We start from the raw sequence: 21,321 nt of genomic DNA, 5'->3' as shown, positions 1-21,321 counted from the left end.
GTGGAATCTTGTCTCAAAATAAAATAGAAAGGGCTGGAGTGTTGCTCAGTGCAGAGCACGCGCCAAGCAGGTGCGAGGCCCTGGGCTCAGCACCCAGCATTGCAAATGAACAATGAAAAACAAGTTAAAATAAAGCAATGACTGTCCTCTGCAACAATGTAAAAATATGTTAATTTTTTCACTACACTTTTTATGTTTCTGCTTTTTACAACCATTTCCTCATCTGACTTAAGTCTGATAAAACTGGGACACCACGTAGCATAGGTCCCACCTTCTACTTCCAACAGACCCAAGAACTTCCTGCCCTCACGCTGGAGGCACCACCTCACTTGTCCCCCTGTCAACAACAGGAGCTTGTCCTGAGAGCTTGTGCTCCTGTTCCTCAAGTCACTGCCTTGGTTAAGACCCCGGCGGCCCAAAGCCAGCAGGGTACCTGCCCAGGATCTATAGGAGTCTTCAGGAATAACCCCACCGTTCTGGGCTCCACTCGCAACATCCCCTCATCTCACTGCATGCTAGAACCTTCCAGTTCTCTGAAACACCACGTTCTCCTACTGCTGGGCTTCTGCAAGTGCTGAACCTGCATTAGAGGCATCTGTTCCCAACGCTTCCCAGTCTAGCCAAGGTGCTACAGCTAGAGCAAGTGCCTCCACTGCAGGGTCCTAAGCACCTCATATTTCCTCCACTACTACACCCAGAATACACTGCGATGGCTCACAGCCTCCACCTGACAGGCTCTCTGAGGGCACAGATCGTGCCTGCCTATCCATCATTGTATACTCTGCTGCCTGAGGCAAACTGGCACACAGCACGTATTCCTGAAATATCTGTGGAATACAGATTCTAAATTGTGCTCAAGTGGTCAGGTTTACCTAAGATTGAACACATTTTGTGATCGGAAAAGCCAGTCTCAGGTTCTCAGAAGTGAGGAGACCACTCTGCTTCCTGATTGCCTCATCCTGAGCTGCTTTCCTCTGCCATGATGTTCTACCTCACCTCAGACCCAAAGGTAAGGAGTCAGCTGTCTGTGGACTGAAACCTCTGAAACTGTGAGCATCAAATACACTTTTCCTCCTCTGAAAATGTTCTTGTCAGGCCTTTTGGTCACAGCAATGAAAAAGCTGACTACAACAAACTGGTGCAGACAGTGGGGTCACTGCTGGGACCAACCTGATCATTTGGTTCAGAAGACTTTGGAGCTGGTCTGTGGGGAGAAATGCAAACTGGAGAAGCTTTAGAATGCTGTAAGTGGAGCTTAACGGGCACCTCACAGGCGCTCAGAAGACCAGAATGCAGACACTACTGTGGACAGTAAAGACGAGGGTCATGAGGTTCCAGAGGAGAACTCGGCCAGAAACTGGACTGGCAGCCGTGTGTGTTACGTTCTAGTTTGGAAGTCCTCTACATTTTGCCCATGTCCTGAGGCTGAATTTAAAGGTAATGGACTTTTTAATGTGGCAAAGGAAATTCTGAAGCAGCACAGCAGTCAGGCTGTGGCAATGGATAATGCTGGTGGTTTTTTACAAAGTTTACTGTGATGACCAGGAATAGAACAGGAAGATTTCAAAAACTTGAGATTTGGTCAAAAAAGTGCAAATAAAACTGGGACTAAAGAAGGTATGGTTGTTAAAGTGATTAGAGACACTAAAGAAATGATAAATATTTTACACAACACCATAGGAAAGATGGCTTGAGGGCACCTCAGGAATTGGCAAGACCACACCCATCTCAGGCTCAAGGGTGTAATAGAATTCCATCAAGAGGTAACCATGGGGACACGCTTGCACAGGGGGGTGTAACAAGTTGTTCCACCAAGTACAGCAACCCAGGCATTCAGAGGTTACTGAAGTTGAGGTCCCAGGAGACTTGGCTACTGCTCGAGATGGTGGTAGACCTTGGCATAAACCACAGGGTACTGGCTCTATAGGAATGCAGGATGCTGGAGTTACAGGGTCATGAAGGTTTCCACTGAGATTTCAAAGGAAGGCCGGGGAGGTCAGGCAAAGTGCAGTAGAGCTGGAGTTCCTGTGAGTTGCCCCTGAGACGAGATGTGAAAAGGAAGCTGAAGCTGCGATAGAGACCCCTCTGATTGAGAGGCCAGAATGTGAGATATAAGCCAAAAAATCTGTAGGAATTGAACAGGACGAAGTCAACAGAGAAACCATGTGGGCTGCAATCAGCAAGGTCATGGGGCAGAGCTACACAAGCGCTTTAGAGAGAACATCACGATGCCTTGTGCCCTAGATGCTGGACATGGAGCTGGACTTGTTTGCTCAATTAGATTTCAGTCTTGCTTGGTTCATTCCTGCTTCCTAAGCCCCTATTTCTCCCTTGTGGAACAGAAATGTTACTCTTTGCCTTCATGTATCTGATGTATGTAACTTGCTTTTTTATTTTATAGGGGCTTTACACTGAGAATTTGCCTTTGGGTAATGCTGGAACTGGGGTGGAATGTTAGAGATATGAGGTGTCCCCCAAATGCTCATGTGTAAGTCCATGCAAGCAAGAAAGTTTAAAGGAGAAATGATTGAATTATAAGAGTTTAACCCAATCAGTGCATTAGGTTAAATCCACTGATATGGCTTAACTGGGTGGTACCTATAGGCAGGTGGGGAGTGGCTGAGGAGGTGGGTCACTGGAGGTGAGCCTTTGTGATTTATAATTTTTCCCTGATAAGCGAAGTTCTCTCAGCTTTTCTGTTTGTGTGTCCTGAGCAGTTTTCCTCTGCCATAAAATTCTGCCGCACTTCAGGCCTAGAGTTATGCAGTTGGCAGTCTATGGACTGGGACTTCAGAAACCATGAAAACCAAATAAACTTTTCCTTCTCTTAAAAAAGCAAAAACAAAACAAAGCTGAAGGATCCTGTGAAGCTACTTACTCCAGCCCTCTACATAGAACAGGCACATAAAATCAGCCGCCCAAAGGGGCCTCAGAAGCAAAGATGCAGTCTGACGTGGCAACTCCTGAGGGCTGGGAGTGAAGAGCAAGACCCCTTCCTTGAGGCTGTTCCCCAGTGCTCTGGGAGGCCTCCAGATGACCACCACCAGCAGGCAGGTTGGAGCTACCAGAAGCACTAATGCCTGGAAAAACATCCTGAGGCCACACCCCTAAGGGCACCAAATACACTAGTTCACTTGAGCCCATGCCCACTTCAAGTTCTGGGGCTTATCACAACTGCCAGAGGAAACACCTGTAACTATTAAACTCCTGGATTTGAAGGTGGTCACATAGTCAAAGGCAAGATCCTAGAGATATGTGTTCTTTCGGCTTTAAAACAGGTCATGCTGGACAAAACTCTGAGTTGGTGAAGAAAAGACCATTCACATTCACATCTCTTCTGGAATCGGATGGCTCCATGCTGTTCCACCCCTCCTGTGTTCCTGCTCTTGGAGCATGTGGATGCACCTTCTGATGGATGATGGCCAGGAAGTTATTCTGTCCAAGACCAACACCTCGTGGCTCAGTACTCTGGTTGTATTACAGCAAGACTCCAGTGTACCTCACATCTCCAAGTTTAACAATGCTCCAAGAGGCTGATCAGAGCACTTGGACCCCATGTATGCACTTTCTGACCCATGCACATTACCTGCTTCAGGCCAACTCCAGTGCTGTGAGAGAAGACAGATCTTAATCAGAACCTTTAATCTCAGCACAGAACTACAGCCCACTAAAAGGGTTACACTGCACAGAACTGTGAACTGCTGAAACACACACTTCTCCTAAAAATCTCCTCATGCTTTTCCACGAGTCAGTCATGAGATTGGGGCTACAGTTCCCATTTTGCCATGATTGCATCAACACGCTCTTGGCCAATTCACCCAGCTTCTATAGGGCCTCTGCCTGGCATGGGTGGGTCCCAACTCTAAAAAGTTCTACCTGAGTCCACCTTGCGGTGTGATGGTATAAGGGCTGTTTCAGGAATGTTCTTATTGGGTCAGATTGGGAGGCGCCCAGGGCACCAGCACCAGATCAAGAACAACCCAGCCTAGTGAGCTGGTTTTGCTGTCGAGAAGCTGAGAAAATAAGCTGGGCGTGGGACATGACCTACAATTCCAGCTGCTCAGGAAGCTAAGTTAGGAAGATTTCAAGTTCAAAGCCAGCCTGGGCAATTTAATGAGACTCTGTTTCAAGAGTAAAAAAAAAAAAAAAATAGAGATAGAGTGCTTGCCTAGCAAACAGAAGGCCCTAGGTTTGACTCCCAGTACCACATACACAAAAGAAGAAAATAAATTTCTTACTTGTACATATTAAGCTCCAGTGTCTGAATGAGAAGAAATATACAGAAATATAGTAGTCAAGGGCTGAGGCATCTACTATGTGCCAGGCACATTTGGCTGGTTCACTTAATCTTAATTGCAGAGATGAAATGGTTCCCAAGCATTCTGGGCACCCATTTGGAAATAGGACCATAGCTAAAAGCAGACCTGCAGACAGATCAAGCAGGCAAGCCAGAGCTGAGACCCAGCAGGCCATGGTGGCAATCCCAGGCAAGGTGCCAATTACACACAGAGACGGTAGATCATAAATACCAGAACATCACCAATGCCCCCATCTGATTTGGTGCTCACGCCCCACGCAGCAGTGTGCACAGAGCCCCTGGGCAAGCCTGTGCACTGGGCTCAGTGCCATTCAACATCCTTCAGCTGAGAAGGCAGGAAGGAGCTGTACTCAATCGCCTGAGCCCTGAGAGAGGAAGGCGGGTTCCCGCCCACCCCCACTTGGCCTCCCCTGGAGTCCTGCAGAGCCCTGGTAGCTGCTCTGTGGTATCTCAGTGGGACAGCTGTGGCTCATCCTGAGTCACCAGGTGGGAGCCCAAAGAGGTTCTGCTGGGCCTTGGTCTGGTGGGCAGCACAGGTGGTTATGGGACAAGCTCTAGTTCTCCTTCTGCAGATATTTCTACTCCCTGACCTGACCACTTCTCTCTCACCTTAGGCAAAAAAGGACACTTGGGTCACCACTGTTCCCACTGCACTCCTGCCTCACATCAAGCCCGGAGTGAGGACTAAAGTGTGACCTCTAGGGGTAGAACTGGAGATCCAACAGCACGAAGTCCTTCTGTTCTCTCCTCAGCCCTTTGGCCTCACGGGTGGAGGCAGAGCCAGGAAGAAGGAAGCCTGGAAGGGCTACCTCATCAGTCCAGTCTGAAACCCATCTCTGAAGATCTCTGCTTTGAGAAAACGTTTCTCCAAACCTTGTTCTTATTCTGTCTCTGGTAAGATTCAGTTGTTCTACTGCACTGTTGCCTTTAAAAAACTGAATACAAACAAATTAATAAGAGTGCCAGCCCACTGCTGCAGTGTGACCAGGTAGCCACGTCACCAGGCGCTGCGATGCAGCAGCCACAGGGCCTTTAGCTCTGCCTGGACCTGAAGACTGCTCCTGCTCACTGTGGATGCCAGCATCTGTGTTTAAGGTAGCTCACCAAAACCTGGAAATGAAGTCAGAGAGGAGAGCTTTGTACCATGTCAGATCACTGTTGCAGAAAGCCCTCAGGATCACTTGACTTTTGGGAAAATTAAGCATGCTATTTACCATGATCATGCCTAGTCACAATCTGCAATATCAGAGGTTAACCTACAGAACACTGATAAGGTCAGCTACGTTTCCTTTCCACCCAGAATGAAGGATAATCCCCAAAGCTGGATTTCATTACACAGTAATACAATTCTGTATCCAACCCAGGGCTATTTTAATAGCCCTTTTATTCACTCTCTACAAAAATCCTATTTCTGTGTATTCTCTGTGAACGGGCATTGTCATTCTGGTAGGTCCTTTATGAATGAGCTAAATAACATGATGTGGGCTGTTTGCATGAGAATCATACTTCTAACATCTGAGAATCACGTATGGACAGTGGGTCAAAATGTTTTTCTAAAATCAAAAGAAATACATGCTCAATTAATAAAATTTAGAAAACATAAACAAGCATGAAAATACAGAAATAAAACCTTGCAATCCTCCTACTTGGCTCTAAGCACTATTGCTAGTTTTTGCTGCCCATTGGGTCAATCTTTTTTCTAGATACACATTTTTCCTTTTTTTTTCTTTCATTTCTTAAAAAAGGATAAAAGTATACAAGCTACCTGTTTCTTTTCTTTAGTCACGTGTTTTTACATTTACCCTGCTAACCCTCTCCCAGGTAGTTCTATGTGGCTGCAGAGACCTCCCTTAGGGATGTGCTCCCATTCACCTACCCCATGCCCTAAGGTTTTTTCCAGTTTCTATCATAAGACATTCTGCAGTGAGCATGTCTGAGGCCACCCAGGGAACCTGCTGTTTTAGCTCTTTTTAGGGAAACTGGGTACTCAGGGAGATCTTCATAACAGAAAATGCTTAGAAGAAGACCAGTTCATCAGCGTTGCTTCCATAGCAACTAGGCCTGGAGGCCAGGGCCAGCAGACTACTGCTGTCTGTAGAGGGTTCAAACTTCTCACACTTCCTGAAAACTTTAAGTAAAAAACAAAATATGGGAAGGAGATAAGCAGTAAGGGGATAGTGGCAGATTTCACACAGAAGGCAAATTCAAACCGCTTTAGCAATGCCACCTCTCCCCAGCCACTGGGGGAGACGGCGCTCACAGCGGAACCTACAAGGGCTGAGGCGCCCAGCCCAGGGCCCAGACCCTGTCCCCTTCCACCCAGGCTGACCGGGGCCAGCGCTACTTCCCTGTCCCCTCCCACCTCATGGTGACTCAGCCCGCAGTCCAAAGGGTCTCCTAGCTGACCCGCTGCAGTCTCAGCCCCCAAGACCTCCCACCCCATGGCGACCCTGCCCACTGCCCCTCCCCTCCCCTCCCACCCATGGAGACCCTGCCCAGCGACCCTCACCTCCTCCCATCCATGGAGACCCTGCCCAGCGCCCCTCCCCTCCCCTCCCACCCATGGAGACCCTGCCCAGCAGCGTCCCTCACCTCCTCCCATCCATGGAGACCCTGCCCAGCGCCCCTCCCCTCCCCTCCCACCCATGGAGACCCTGCCCAGCGCCCCTCACCTCCCCTCCCACCCATGGAGACCCTGCCCAGCGACCCTCACCTCCCCTCCCACCCATGGAGACCCTGCCCAGCGTCCCTCACCTCCTCCCATCCATGGAGACCCTGCCCAGCGTCCCTCACCTCCTCCCATCCATGGAGACCCTGCCCAGCGCCCCTCACCTCCTCCCACCCATGGAGACCCTGCCCAGCGCCCCTCACCTCCCCTCCCACCCATGGAGACCCGCCCAGAGCGCCGACACCGCCTCGCCAGCCCCGCCCGGGCCGAGACGCCCCGCTCCCCGGCTTCGCCCCGCTCCGGGCGCTGACCCGCCGCGCGCCCGGCTGGCCGCTGAGGCCCCGCCGCGCCGGACGCTCCTCCCCGGCCGCCCGCCCGACCCCGGCGCAGGCCTGTGCGCGCCTCTCGGCCAGGGCGACGGCCGGCCAGGCAGCGGCTCCCCGAGCCGCGCCGCGCCCGCACCCGCGCGGCGGGACCCGGACCCCGCGCCCCCGCTCACCTGGCCGCGCCCCCAGGGCCCGCGCACGGACGGCACTGTCGCGCGCTCACGCAGCCGCCGCAAACGCGCACGCGCACGCGCACCGCGAGGGGCGGGGCGACGGCGGGCCGCGCACCGCGAAGGGCGGGGCGACGGCGGGCGGGCCAGCGCTCCTGCAGCTCCGCCCGCATCGGCCTTTCGGTCGGGCCTGGTGGCTGGAGCCCCGGCTGCGCGCTGACGAGGCTCCCTGGGAAGGTCTGCAGGGGAGGCCTGCCCGTCTCCTTGCAGGGGTGTCTCCGTGGAGATCCCCACGCAGACCCCCGTGGGCTCCTTCTACCAGAAACCCACGGGACCCCTCCAGCCAGACCCCACAGGAACCTTCCACACCCAGAAGCCCACGGGACCCCTACACTCAGACCTCCAGGAGACCCCACACACACGCAGACCCCCGTGGAATCCTTCCACCAGAAATCCCCGAGACCCCTTCTACAGAGAACCTCCACGACAATGATACCGCCGTTGACCGGTGGCGAGTTCTGCTCCCTCTAATGTTGAAGATTGAACACTAGAGAAGCAGCCAAGGCAAGCAGATTAAGCAGGTTTTATTTAAAGGTAATAATACAGACTTCTCCCAGCAGGAAGAAGGGGGCCATGGCTGATGTTCTAAAAAAAGTCCCAAGAAGTGAGCGCACCCCACATCTTTTATAGGTTAAAGTCTCTTTTGTTCTCCAGTCCTCTCCCCCCTTATCTCTCCTTCCTGCCTATGTGACTAGGCCTGGTTTTGCATTAAGTGAGAAGCCTTGGGCAGGGGGAGGGCCAAGGTGATTCAGGCAGGAAAGGGCCCAGGGGGCATTAATTAGCAGCCCCTTGTTTGCAGTCCTTGATAAAGGCAGGTAAATTTGGTAATCAATGGTCTCCGGAGATCCTTGACCTTCCATCCTTCCAGGGGCAGTCTCCAACTTCCAGAGGCAGATGACTTTATGGCCTCCATTTCCTCTATTTGACCTGATCCCCTCTTTCTACACTAACTACCTGTTCCCAATTCTGGCTTCATCCAGACCCCCACGAGACCCTGCCACGCAGACCACCTGACCGCCGAGGGTCCTGGAGGCTGATGGGCTTGTACAGGGATGTTGGTGGGCAGAGGGGAAGACCTGCTGTCCCTGCCCCTCTCCATGTAACCCGTGTGTTTTCGAGCACACCCCCACGACAATGCAGGGTTCATGTCCACTGGGAGAGAATAGCGTCCAGCCTGTCCTGGAAACTACCCAGAGTCAAGGACATCCTGAGAAGACAGGTGACACGTGGGCCCATGCAGCTTTATCCTTAAGAAAAGGTGGCCTGAGATGTGCCGAGCAGTTCTGTGGATGCAGCCTTAGTCCCAGTGAGATTCGCCTTGATGCAAAAGTTTCTGGGAGTTGGCCAGGGCCTCTGCCTGCTGGCATTCTGGAAAGGCAGTTTGCCAGCACCACCCTCCTGTCCAGATACTGGGCCTGGAGGCTGGCATTGGGTGGCACAGAATGGGGCCTTTTTGAGCAAAGACTGGCAGACTTTGGAGAACCCAGCCTACCACGAGAAACATGGCTCTGGAGTCAGACCTGAGCTCAGCACAGCCTGCAGCATGTGCACATGCTTGGCTTCTGTGCCCGGGAGGTGGCTGCTGCAGTGTGGATGCCAGGCTGGCCAGGTGCTTCGGGTTTCTGGACCTATCCAGGGAGTGCAGGTGACCCCAGAGCAGAGTCCTCCCTAAAGCCTTTCGCACTGTAGGTCACTCTATCGGCATCAGACAGACTGCAGTTTTATGTTTGTCTAGTTGATTCTAAAAAAAAAAAAAACGCTGTGTGGTTTTTTTTACTTGTGTTATTTTGGCAATTTAATTTTCCTGTTCCTTTGACTAAAATGTGAACCTCATGAGAACAGGGGACTGGTTTTGCTCACTCTGTCCTACCTGGAATACTGCCTGGAACTTAATTGGTGATCAATTGTGTTGAAAGAACAAATGAAATGAGATGCTTTTCTATAACAAGGAAGCTTCATCCGCTCTGCCTGCCCCACCCAGGTAGATGGCAAGCCTTCAAAAATGTCTGCTGAGATTAAAAATAGGATGGACCCTGAGACTCCTTTTTTCCCTTTCCAGCAGTGTGTCCAAGGTAACTGCCTCATCACCCTCAGGGCTGTTCTGGGCATTAAGTAAGAAGTCTGAGTCATGAACGCAGTGCCAGTGGTCAGTGCATCCCCAGGTCCTTTTGAGAAAAGTTCGCCTTCTCTTTCACCTCTGGTTGTTGGTCGATGTTCCACCTAGGTTTGCTGCGACCCTGCATCCTGTGGTGGTAGAAGCGTGGGTGCTCGCTACAGCCAGCGTCCAGGCCAGTGCCTTCCTGCCCCGCTCCATCCTCGGGGCGCTCTGAGGAGTGGCGTTGGGCCTGCCCTGCACTGGAGCTACGCCTAGGAAGATGAGCCCTGATTTGCAGGTCAATTCCCCAGCCTGCAGTTGGTGGTCATAAGTAGGCGAGGACACTGCAGTGGGACTTGGAAGACTTCGGATGACGTCCAGTCATCACCCCGGAAGCCCAGATGTTTACCACCGAGTCACTCACCTCCACCCGCCCATCTGGGTCACCTGTCCCTCAGCCACTCCTCCTACACAAGGAACAACAATAAGGACATTCCCGATGAGCTTGCTATGTGGGACACCACACTTAAACACTGCCCTTGCTTTGGTTCATTCAGATGTCACAAGTGTCTGCAGCAGACACCCTCGTCACATTGCATACAAGACCAGTGTCCACTGAGGTCCAGGTGGAGTGCAGCTTGTGCGACTCCACACAAGTGCCAAGGGACAAGTCTGGGCCTTGAGATGCAACCCCACTGGGTGATGGACATTTTATCATTCTTTTCCTGATCACATAGGCAATATATGCTCATTGCGATGTTTTTTTCATTAGGAAAAAGGCAGGCTTTGTGATTTCTCCCCTTCCACCTATTTCTTTCTGCAGAACTCAGCAAGTGGGTTTTCAGAGGAAGTACTCAGGAGAGAGAGGGAGAAGTGAATTCCCGTGATTTTAGATCCAAGAGCAGGAGTTCATTCAGAAGGCAGAAGAGATGGCCCTGTGCTTCCTAACAGTGCTTTACAATCCAGGCCAGCAGCAAGCACAAGCCATGTGGTCAGCTCTCCAGCCTGACTGTGACAAAGACTTGGTGTGACCTAGCTCCAGGTAGGGGCCTGCAGGCGCTTAAGGGCCAGTACAACTTAGTGAAAAATCTTCCATCCTCTGATTAAATTTCTCACCCTGATCTCAGGATCTTAATCACTTGATCAGGAATCCTGCTGAGTCCACCCTGCAAGGATCACCGCCCCAACCTTGATGTTTCTTCTGGGTAATGTTTTGTCCCGGCCCCCCACCCTGCTCCTTGGCTGTCAGTCTCCACCTATCCTGCACTGCAGTTGAGCCCACTCTGACCCTTGCAGTAAGACCCCACTGCAGTGGTGCCTAGCCCACCACCACTGTCCCTCAGCAAGGTCTGCCTTACTGTTCTTGAATAAGGATCATGAGTAATTTCTCTTCAACTGTGGAAATTAAAGTTTTCCACAAAGAAAATATGGCTGGAGAAACCCATCCTCCTGCAGTCTTTCCTGTGCTCCTTGCGTCCTTTTTTTGTCCATTTTTTTTTTTCCCTAAAATCACATCTTTCTGAAAACATGAAACATTTTGAACCACGAAACAGCACCTAAGGCTTGGATCCAAGAATACAGTAAAGGGCGCTGAGCTTCCTCAGGGAAGCTCTGTGACTTGGAAGCGTTTTCTTGGCCTTCCTGAGCTGCCCCTGCAAAAGGAGTGGGTTGATCCCTGAGGTGACATCATGGACACCCTGTGACCCAGGGCTGTTGCTGTGGAAACCGATGTCTCTGAAGCTAAGGGTGGCACATAAGAAACCTATCTCCATGGGCCAGAGGCATTGCCATAACAACCAGCTTTATAAACCAAATGCCTGATAAGACCATGCTAATCCCAGGGCTGCAGAGACAGGCTGTGCTATGTGGCCACCTCCTCCCGCGGGGAGTTTGGCAATACCTGGAGATATTTTTGGCTTTCGATGCAGGGGATGGTGGGGGCGGGGAAGCTGGAGAAGTGGTCGTCTTCTCTGCCACCAGACAGCACCAGGTCAGCCCACAGCAGGAAAGCTCCATCCCAGCATGTCGCAGTTCTGAGGGTGGGAAGCCCTCACACAGGAACAGGAAGTACCTCCAACTAACACCACTACCCTCAGAGAGGGGCACAGATGCTCCAGGTGGGAACCCTGCTCACGGTAGGAACTCTAGGAGGGGGCACTCTGTCCCAGGCGGGAACCACAGGGGCGGACACTGTGTCCTGGGTGGACCTTTCTGCCTGTTACAACTCTTTGAATGGTCCCAAATGGGACTCAGGTGATGGTTTTAGGAAACATTTTTTTTGCCTCCTTTTGGGATAAAACCCAGTACCTCCCACAAGTGCTCCTCTGCTGAGTCATATCCCCTACCATAAACAAAGTTCTTTTCTTCCCCCAAATGGGGTCTTTCTGTTGCCCAGGCTAGCCTCAAACTCCTGGGCTCAAGTGATCCTCTTGCCTCAGCCTCCTGACTGAGACCTTACTTAGGGCAACTTTAAGAAATGCTTAATCTGTTTCCTTAGATAGAGATAACCACTTGGATATGCTTTTCAACACATTTACTAGTTTAGAAACAAACCTGCAGGCTCAAAGCCAGCCTCCCCTCCCCACCAACACAAAGCACAATGTGATATGAATCAAATATACAGGCATATAAAAGAAATTCAGTGTTTCAAAATGTCAGGTAGAAAGTTATAAAGTAGGCAAATCCAGCAAATAACACACTGAATTATTGTATTTGTTAATTGACAAACAACAAAAACTTACCTAAGAGGTTTCTTTCCCCAGATTTTACTCCTGGACAATTGTGTTGGTTTTATATTTGTAGAGGAGGATGCGAAACTTTGGAACAGCTGAGCAGAAACCACCAACAGTAACTAGGAAACAAAAGTCCACTAAATCCAAACTCTCATGAAGAGTGGGGCTCCAAACGTCCTCCCTGCCACCAACCAGAACATCACATATCTTCTCGTGGGTCCCAGACAGGAGAGGCAGAGCAAGCCGTGACTTAAATAATGACCTGGCATGCACAGAGTCCATGCGCAATGAGGCTTGAGTCACTTGACACACAGAGGAAGTGAGCCTCCCGCGGGAGGAATGGGGCCAGGACGCCTCACACACCCGGGGCCACTTCACAGTGTCCAGCCTCGAGCCTATTGCTAAACCTGTTACCATGTGACTGGGTCAAGGTGCAGAGATGGACAAGGTGCCACCGTGTGCAGCGGACCTGCTGTGGGCACACAGCCTTCCCGGGGGATGGGACCCAGACGAGAGCGAGCTTGAGCTCACGTGTCCACCGAGAGCTCAGGTCCCCAAGAGAGCGCAGTGGGACGCTCCAGCACCACAGCGAGGCCTCTGTGCCTTTTGCCTTTTGTGCTGCCAGAGGACAAAGTACCAGCCATTTAGTCTGAAGCTCTTAACTGGCTTTATCTGCAATTCTAGACTTGGGCCGCATGCGTTCCGTAAAATAGAAGGGGCGTTCCAATGAGCTGAAATGGGCTTCCTTAATTTGACAGGGAAGAGCTGAAGGAAGCAGAAACAGACACAAGGAAGGTGGATGATTTCAAAGTTCTTTCCTTGTCGTTAGGGATGGGGAGATAGAATGGAAAAAAACACACGGGCCAGGGTGCAGTCAGAGCCAGAGCGCTCCCCGAGCCAGCCGAGCCCCGGACTTGATCCCCAGCACTGCAGGAAGAAAAGAGAAAGGGGGAAGGGCCCGTGGGGGCTCCGGGTGCCTCTCCTGGTGAGGATGGGGGCAGAGGGAACCGCACCGTCCAGCTCCTCCATCGACATTCTGACCCAACCGGCCGTCCTCTCTTTCTCCTGATTTCTCAGAATGTCAGATGACAGCCAGTTGATGGTGAGTAACTGGGACTCCAGCCAGAGTGACTCCACTCACCTCTGGGGCCAGTGCCGGAGCCTCATCTGACACAGCAGCCTCCTGCCATTTTATTTAACCATCTTTCCCACCAATTAGCTGTTGACTTCTTAGCACAGAGGAGCAAAATTCTTGTCCATGTCCAGTTTATTTTTCTTTTACCAGAAATTTGTGCTGTGTTACAAAACACCAAGTAAAGATACAGATATGAAGCTTGCAATAGTTACTGTTCTACAGATAACACCTAGGCGTGCGTATCATTCTTAGTTTATAATGCACGTTTCATAGAGTTGTCCTGAGCACTTGGGAACATCAGTTCAAGTAAACACAGCCTTCTCCCTTAACCTGCCCCAGGCCAGGCAGAGCTTGGTGTTTTGACAGAAGCCCTTCTACACTAGGAAGTCACTCTTGGTGTGAAGCGTTGTGCTATATTTGTGCACTGACTGTTCTTCCTCTATGCTTATGCTGCTTCTGTACCAAGAGCCTTGCTACCCCTCCCAGGGTGGCAAACTGGAAAGAGCAAGTGCACCTGGCCCTACCCAGAGCCGGCTCGCCCTGACTTATCTGGTTCTTCCAGCTGTGAGATGGAGCTCCCAGGGCCTGGGCTGACGCTGCTGAAACTCGCCAGTCCAGACCTGGTCAGCTGGTTTGCCCCACCCACTTCTTCCCTCAGAAGTCACAATAAAGCTCTCCTGGCTCCTGTCCCCAGGTCGACCAGGGTGCTTCCCTGTGTCCTGTGTGGTGTGATGAGCTTCCTGTTTCTGGGGTGCTGTGAGGTACGATTTCTCCCTCCTCAGCAGTCTTTCCATGCCTATGTCTGGCCACACCTGCTCAAATCAAGCTCTGGGTGTACTGTTAAACAATCTGCTAAAATTTACACAGGCATTTTCAGAAGATCCAACAGTTCCATCAACCCTGTTAAAGACTAGCGAAAACTAAAACAAAGTCCAAAAAACGTCCTAGTTCAAAACCACCAATGCCTTCGACAACAGCAAAGACTTGGTGTGCACGAGGGGTTGGATAACAGTGTGGGCATGTAGGAAACATCAAGAATGACACTTGTAGCCGGGCACCATGACACATACCTATAATCCCAGCGATTCAGGAGGCCGAGGCAGGAGGATCACGAGTTCAAAGCCAGCCCCAGCAACTAATTGAGGTTCTAAGCAACTCAGTGAGACCCTGTCTCTAAATAAAATAAATAAATAAAAAGGGCTGGGGATGTGGCTCAGTGGTTAAGGCCTCTGGGTTCAATCCCCACTACCAAATAAAAAGAATGCATTTGTGCTGTTCGATGGATCAAAACTCACACCTCGTTTTTGTGCCTCCTCTTCTAAGCGGGATAATAAACCTGAGGGTAGACATTTCCCCCAAAGTGTTCACGCAGCAGCAGGACCATCAGCCCTCCCCAGACTGATCAGACCCACTTCTCTGTAATGGCCCAGGTGCGCTTGGCCTTGGGGCCATCTGTCCTGAGAATGTCTCCACCTCCTTGGTGAGGTGGCGAAATTGAGGAAGCCACCGACACGCGGGCACTTGCAGCACAGGGCAGCTGGCACCTGCTTCCCCTGAGCTGTCACCACCAAGGTAGCAGCAGGAGTGCTTCTGAGGACACGTAGCATGGGGTCCCCAGTGCACAACTGGCTCCTACTTATATTCACGATTCTTGAAATAAGGGGCCTCAGTAGCAGCCTGTCCCTAGATGGGAGGGGCACTGGCAGGCTTTGCCTGTGAAGAGGGTGACGACTTTATCCCACCACACTGCTGCATGTCACTAGGGTGGCAGAACCCCAGAGAAGAACCATGGAAATTCAGGGTGAACAGGAGCTGGCGGCTTCCGGAGCTTCCAGGCCAAACTGTGACGAAGAAAAGTGACTGGGATGGGACAAAGGGAGACTGAGGCCCTTCCCAGGGGCTCCACCGTCGCCAAAGGGCCAGGAGAGCTGTGGGCTCTGGAGAGGAGCCCACCGGGAGCACAGGTACAGCGAGGTGGGAGTCTCCCTGCCCTGAGGCCTAGAGCAGAGTGCTCTCCTGCCCTCCCAGGGTTCAGGGGGAGGGAGGGACAGAGGGACTGAGGGGTCGGAACCTCCCTTCCCTCCTCCCTGCTGCAGCACAAGGCTGATCTGTTGCTACTGGAAGGGAGGGTTTGGACCAGCCTCAAGCTGCAGGTTCAAATCCAACAGGATTAACAAACTGGACTGTCGCGTTCTGTCCAGACGGCTGTGCCAAAACACCGTGAATGGGCTGGCGACAAACGCCAATGCCTCCTGCTCACGGTTCCCGGGGGGAAGTCCTGGACCAGGAACAGCAGCTCTGGAGTCTGCCGAGGGCCTGGCTCCTGGTGCACAGGGGAGGCAGCAGCTCTTGAGCCTCTTCACCAGGCCACTGAGCCCACTGTGAGGCTCCAGCCTCAAGACCTCAGCACCTCCCAGAGCCCCACCCCTAATGCCATCCCGTGAGGATTCAGCACGAGGTTTGGGGGCAGGGTGGCTCGGGATTCGGCACCTTGTGGGGCAATGCTGACTGGCTGTTCTGCAGCCCTTGCTCCAGGCCTGGCACTGCAGTCCACCAGTGCCGACAAGCCCACGAGGGCTGTGGCTTTAGGACACGCCTCTTGGGGTGGCTCTTGTGTCTAAGCAGATAACTGCAGTTGGCGGGTGGCAGACTCCCTTGCCCCTCTCCTTCCCACGGCTCACTAGACCACCAAAGTGGACCTGGACCCTGTGGGCTCAATGACAATGCCAGAGACCCCAGACCAGCAGTCACAGGCGTGTGGAGCCCATTGTGATGATCTTAGCATCACCCCCTCACATCCCCTGGGAATTCTGGGTGGCGTGTTCAACCACGAAGGTGCCACCCGCCAGCTCTCCTTGAGTGTCGCTGCTGCTAGCAACCCTTCCATTTTCATAGAAGATTTGATACTCAGCCTTCGTGTGCTCTATGCTTAAAGGGTAGATAGGAGGTTAATGGGGATGTAATTAAGTTTTTAACTGAAGTGCATAATTAAAAATAATTGAAAAGACGAGGTCTGCAGAGCTGCATGCCTTTCTGCCTCATGCTGAGCTGTTCCTTGTAAGTTTGAGTCAAGTTACCTTGAAAGCTCTTGCTATGAATCAAATCCCATATGCCAACGATTCAGAGGTTAATCAAGTGATTGGGAGAGGGAGCCGCCAGATGCTGTCACTTGCCATCCCAAGCCCAGGCTTTTTATTTAGCTTCTCAATGACAACTTTGGTCACAGACATGGAACTGTCATGGGCAAAATGCAGAAAACCCACAGAATATGTGTGACCTGGCATTGGGGCAGCCTGGGAGAGGCGAGGTGGCCGGGCTGATTCGTGCAGGCCAGGGTCATGGGACTGCTGGGAACGAGACTCACCACCGAGGCTGACCAGCTGGTCACCCTGGGTAGGAGCTGAAGAGTCTAATCACGGAAGTGAGCCTCCTGCAGATGAGCCAGTTCTGAGGGCAGAGGACCCCACGGAGGGGGGCTGTCCCAGAGGGCACCGCTCTCTGGCTGTTCACCTCCAGGGGCCTTCTGAAGGCTGAGCAGCACTGCAGGCCTGACTGTGCAGAGGCCCAGGCCTCCTGGGCACCTGGCAAGCACCCCCTGAGCATGCCAAGTGCCTCCTCACTCAGCAACTTCTGGAACAGAAGTCCAGGCAGTGCCCTCACCGCCCTCCAAGAGTTTCCAGAGAAAAACGGGCACATTTCATCAGCCATGTGGCCCCAGGTGAGTGCACCATGTCTATGATTTGTCTGTATCCATGACCCTCATCTGTGTCTGAGCCATAAAGACGCCTGCATCAGTACTGTATGTTTGTGTGCATACATTTGTGTGTATATATATATACACACACACAATTATATACATTGCTCTTATAAGTATAGTCTGCATTGGGAGAGGGAGGGAGATGGGGTCTCACCATATTGCCCAGGCTGTCCTTGGACTTCTGGGCCCAGGCGATTCTCCTGCCCCAGGCTCCCAAGTGGCTGACTGCAGGTGTGTGCTACCATGCCCCATGACAGAACCTATGAGTTGATGTACTTTTAAGTGCTGACGATGGAATTCAGGGCCCAGTGCATGCAAGGCAAGTGCTCTACCACTGAGCCACACCCCAGTCATATATATATATATATATATATATATATATATATAAATATATATATATATTTTTTAAATATTTTTTATTTGTTGATGGACTTTTATTTTTATTTGTATATTTACACGTGGTGCTGAGAGTGGAACCCAGTGCCTCATACATGCTAGGCGAGTGTCTGCCACCGAGCCTCAACCCCAACCCACTGCCATATATATTTTTAGAATGAGGAAATATCCTTAGAGAAACGGTATGGCTGAGCTACGTGTAGTCAGAGCTGCAGTGAGAAGCCGGCTTCTCTGCTGAGGTCGGAGTCCCGTCCGCCCCTGCACCTGTCCTCTGTTGGTAAGGAGGTACCCACCGCGTGGCCGCGACACCCGTCCCAGGAGCCCTAGGTGTGGGCAGGCCGCGCTCCTCTGGAGCCTCCAGGGGCTGCAGGGGCCTCTCTGGCTCGCGAGGCGCTCTTGCTCTGCATGTCTGTGCCCAGACCCCCTGGAGAACGCCATCCTTTTAATTAGGAGCCAGTCACTGACCTTTGTGGTGGGTGGGGTCACTAGGGATTGGACCAGGGGTCCGCTCTATCGCTGAGCTATGCCCCAGCCCTTTTCACTTTTTATTTTGTGACAGGGTCTCTCTAAGTTGCCCAGACTGGCCTTGGTCGTATGCTTCTCCCGCCCCAGATGCCCGAGCAGCTGGGATCACGGGTGTGTGCCACTGTGCCAGGCTCACTGACCTCATTTTGACTTTATCTCTGTAAAGACCCTCTTTCTAAATAAAGCCACATTCTGAGATACAGGAGTTGGGGCTCTACATATCTTTCTTATGGAGGGTATGATTCAGCCCTTAACAGGATACACAGCCTGAAATGCTGAAAAGAGGAGCCAAGTCACCCTGCAGCGGGGACTTCTGTGACCCTTACGCAGACCAGGTCCCAGAACCCAGGGAGTCAAGGACGATGCCTCCTGACCATAAAATCTGTAAGAACTGATGGTAAGAATCCAATTAGAACTGGGCAGCATGGGCCACAGTGACCTAGAGTTGTCACGGCAGTGGGGACTTGAAAGTGTGATGTCATCCTGTGTCAGTCAAGTCAAGAGGCGGACCTGGGCAGGACTCTCTGGAAACTTCCCTGGAACCCCAATAAAAGTGGAGTGCGGGAGAGGCACGCTGTCCCTCTCCTCTCTGAGAGGACCCCTCTCTCCCCTGAGAGTGTCCCCTTCCCTCTTCTATCCCTTCTAATTGACTCATGCCTATTACTTTGAGCAACATGTCTGAGTGTCAGGTAGCGAGGGATCTCCACCTGCCTCGGGTTGAGCCATCTGTGGGGTCCACCTGCATCCCTTTGCGCTGAATTGTTGATGCTTCATGAGATGATACAAGGCAGGATCCGCTTGCCCAGGATGGTGACTGTTGACAGTGAGCTTGCCAAGTTCAGAAGCACTGCTATGCATTTTGAGCTTATGACTGCACCTTCAGGCTTCCTAACCAGAACACGGGGCCCTCGGAACCCGAGTTCATTTTACAAACATGAGCAATGAGATTTGTCTGTGTGCGCTGGGACTTACGACGAGGCGGAGCTTGGTGGCCATGTAGCTGGTCAGGGTCTCTGTGTGCTTTCTCACATGTGGGGTTGCTCACTAAGGACAGCAGCTTTGCAGGAGGCGGGCAGGCAGCACCGCATCACCCCAGGGCCAGCAGGGCACAAAGGCTGGGTCGGTGGATCCCAGAGAGCCAGTACTGCACCTCCGGCCCTCCTGGCATGTGGGTTTGTGGTGGGTGGGGAGACGACCGGTGATCCAGGAAGTTTCCAGCAGAAGGTGGGTGGTCACTGGTGGTGTGGAGGCAGACAGGTGACGGCCTTGAGCTGGGGACACAGCCGTCTCTGGGCTGCTTCCTTTCTCTGCTTTGCTTCAGCAGCCTTGCTTTCCTGGCGTCTCTCTGTGTTTGGGTGGGAAAACAGGGAAGGTTGGGGCGGGCAGAAGCGAACCGGAAGAGAAGGGCAGGTGGGATGTCAGCGAGCAGCGAGGATCCCGCACCTGGGGCTGGCCTGGGAGCTGTTGACGGGGCCGCCTACCAGAGCCTCCCACCCCACTGCCGCGGCGATGCCCGTGGTGAGGCAGGGACACCAGGGCTCAGGAGGCAGCGCCTCGCTGCCAAGCTCACAGCCTGGCGGGTGGTGGGCACCTTCAGGTCCAGCCTCCGAACTTGTCCCCGGGGAGGGGCTGCAGATCACGCGAGCCAGGCACTCTTCTGACGAGGCACCAAGCCTGCGCCAGGCCCTCCATGATGCACAGCACCTCGGCGCTGGGCACATCATTGGACACTGGCCTCGCCTGGTGCCTCCCACCCACCTGCAGAACCCACAAAACACCAAGGGCCTGAGATTCACCTTCTCCCCAAGAGGCCGCCCTTTGCCAAAAACTGTTTCCAGTCCTCACGCTTGACCTTCACCTGCACGACCTTGACCCCAGTGCCTTTTGCTCAGATGGCTTTTCTGTGTAAAGTAGAAGTTCAGGGAGTCGTTATGCAGGGCTCTGCCCCCGACCAGCCAGGCTAACCCCCAGAAGGCACTGCCCATGTGGGAGTTCCTCCTGCCCAAGCTGAAAGGTTTCCCTGAGCTTTCTGAGAACAGCCACATCTCCCAAACAGGGCAGTGTCAACTGGCAGGGTGATGGAAGAAGCTGGAGTTAAGCAGCCTTGTGAGGCAGGGCGGTTGTGAGTCTCCCTGGCCCACATCACAGGGAAGATCTGCCTGGTCTGTTGCTTCTGCAATGAAGGGTTGCCCAATTCTAGGATAAAACGTAAACGAGATCCTTACTGAAGTGCTGTGATTCTGCCCCTTCCCGCTGGGCACCTGGGCCCACTGTGCTCTCTTCTGCCCGGGAGATCCTGGCACACCAGGAGACCCGGCGGGCCTGATTTTTCCAGCCTTCCCCTTGTCTTCTCCCTGAGGAGTGAGTCTATAAAGTGAGTTTATAAAGGCCTCAAGGGCGCCACACATGGCTTTCCTCCCATGATTTGTCTTTCTCCCCATGGTGACTTGCTGCCATGACTTAGCTAATCTGAAATCACCTCTCCCCAGCTTTCTTCCCCAGATGGTTTCAACTTTCTGTTGGCGATAAGAGAAACTCACAAGCTCTGGAACGCAGAAGTGAAAGGGCAGCTCTTCCCTGCGGTCACACTGGAACCACAGGCCCCACTGGCCCGGCGAGGAGAGTCCCTCCATGCCTGCTGCCACCGTGGGGCCTCACACAGAGGCTTCTTTGAAAACTGGAAGACTGAAGGCCCAGCAGGACAGCAGCTGCCTCTGCATATCCAGGGCCCTGCTTCCCAGGACTTCAGAGGCTCAGGCCCCGACCCAGGAGGAGGAGCTGGCCCTCGTCTGATGGCATCTGTGCCTGACCTGCTCCAGGTGACCGGATGCTTTGGCTTCAGATGCACTGTGGGTTTAATAAACAATCTCGCAGGCTTGGCTGAGTGGGGATCTTAAGCAGATGGCCCAACAGCCAACCCCTGGCCTGGACCAGGAGCTTGGCCCCAGCAGAGGGAAGGGCCGAGGGTGGGGAGGGCATGCCAGCTTGGCAGGGCATCTTCTGGCCTGCCTTCCGGGTCAGGACTTGCCCCTGCGCTCCTCTGGTCCAGTATGTTTCTGCTGTAAAACCAGCACGTCCTCACTGGCTGCTTCTCCCCAGTTGCCACTGAGATCTTTCTTTCTGTTTTAGTTTTTAGTGG

At 52.6% G+C, this 21,321-nt stretch overlaps 1 protein-coding gene across 9 annotated transcripts in view; it reads right to left on the bottom strand.

Moving 5' to 3' along the window:
- Nucleotides 1-13,942, bottom strand: part of CLN8 (CLN8 transmembrane ER and ERGIC protein) — a 34,665-nt gene extending 20,723 nt beyond the window's left edge. For 3 of the 9 annotated variants that reach the window (XR_013764254.1, XR_013764255.1, XM_079142921.1), the window contains exon 1: nt 12,379-12,679. The gene's annotated coding sequence lies outside the window, so the exon portion shown is untranslated. Of the gene's footprint in view, nt 1-3,324; nt 4,724-7,485; nt 7,581-12,378 lie in introns of those variants that run through there. The other 6 variants (XM_079142922.1, XM_079142923.1, XM_079142925.1 and 3 more) reach the window with 5 other exon arrangements.
- Nucleotides 13,943-21,321: the final 7,379 nt, after the last annotated feature.

This window comes from Sciurus vulgaris (genome assembly GCF_902686455.1).
Source record: "Sciurus vulgaris genome assembly, chromosome: 5".
NCBI classification, from domain to species: Eukaryota; Metazoa; Chordata; class Mammalia; order Rodentia; family Sciuridae; genus Sciurus; species Sciurus vulgaris.
Note: the sequence above shows the minus strand (reverse complement) of the source record. Positions and strands in the feature narration are given on the sequence as shown.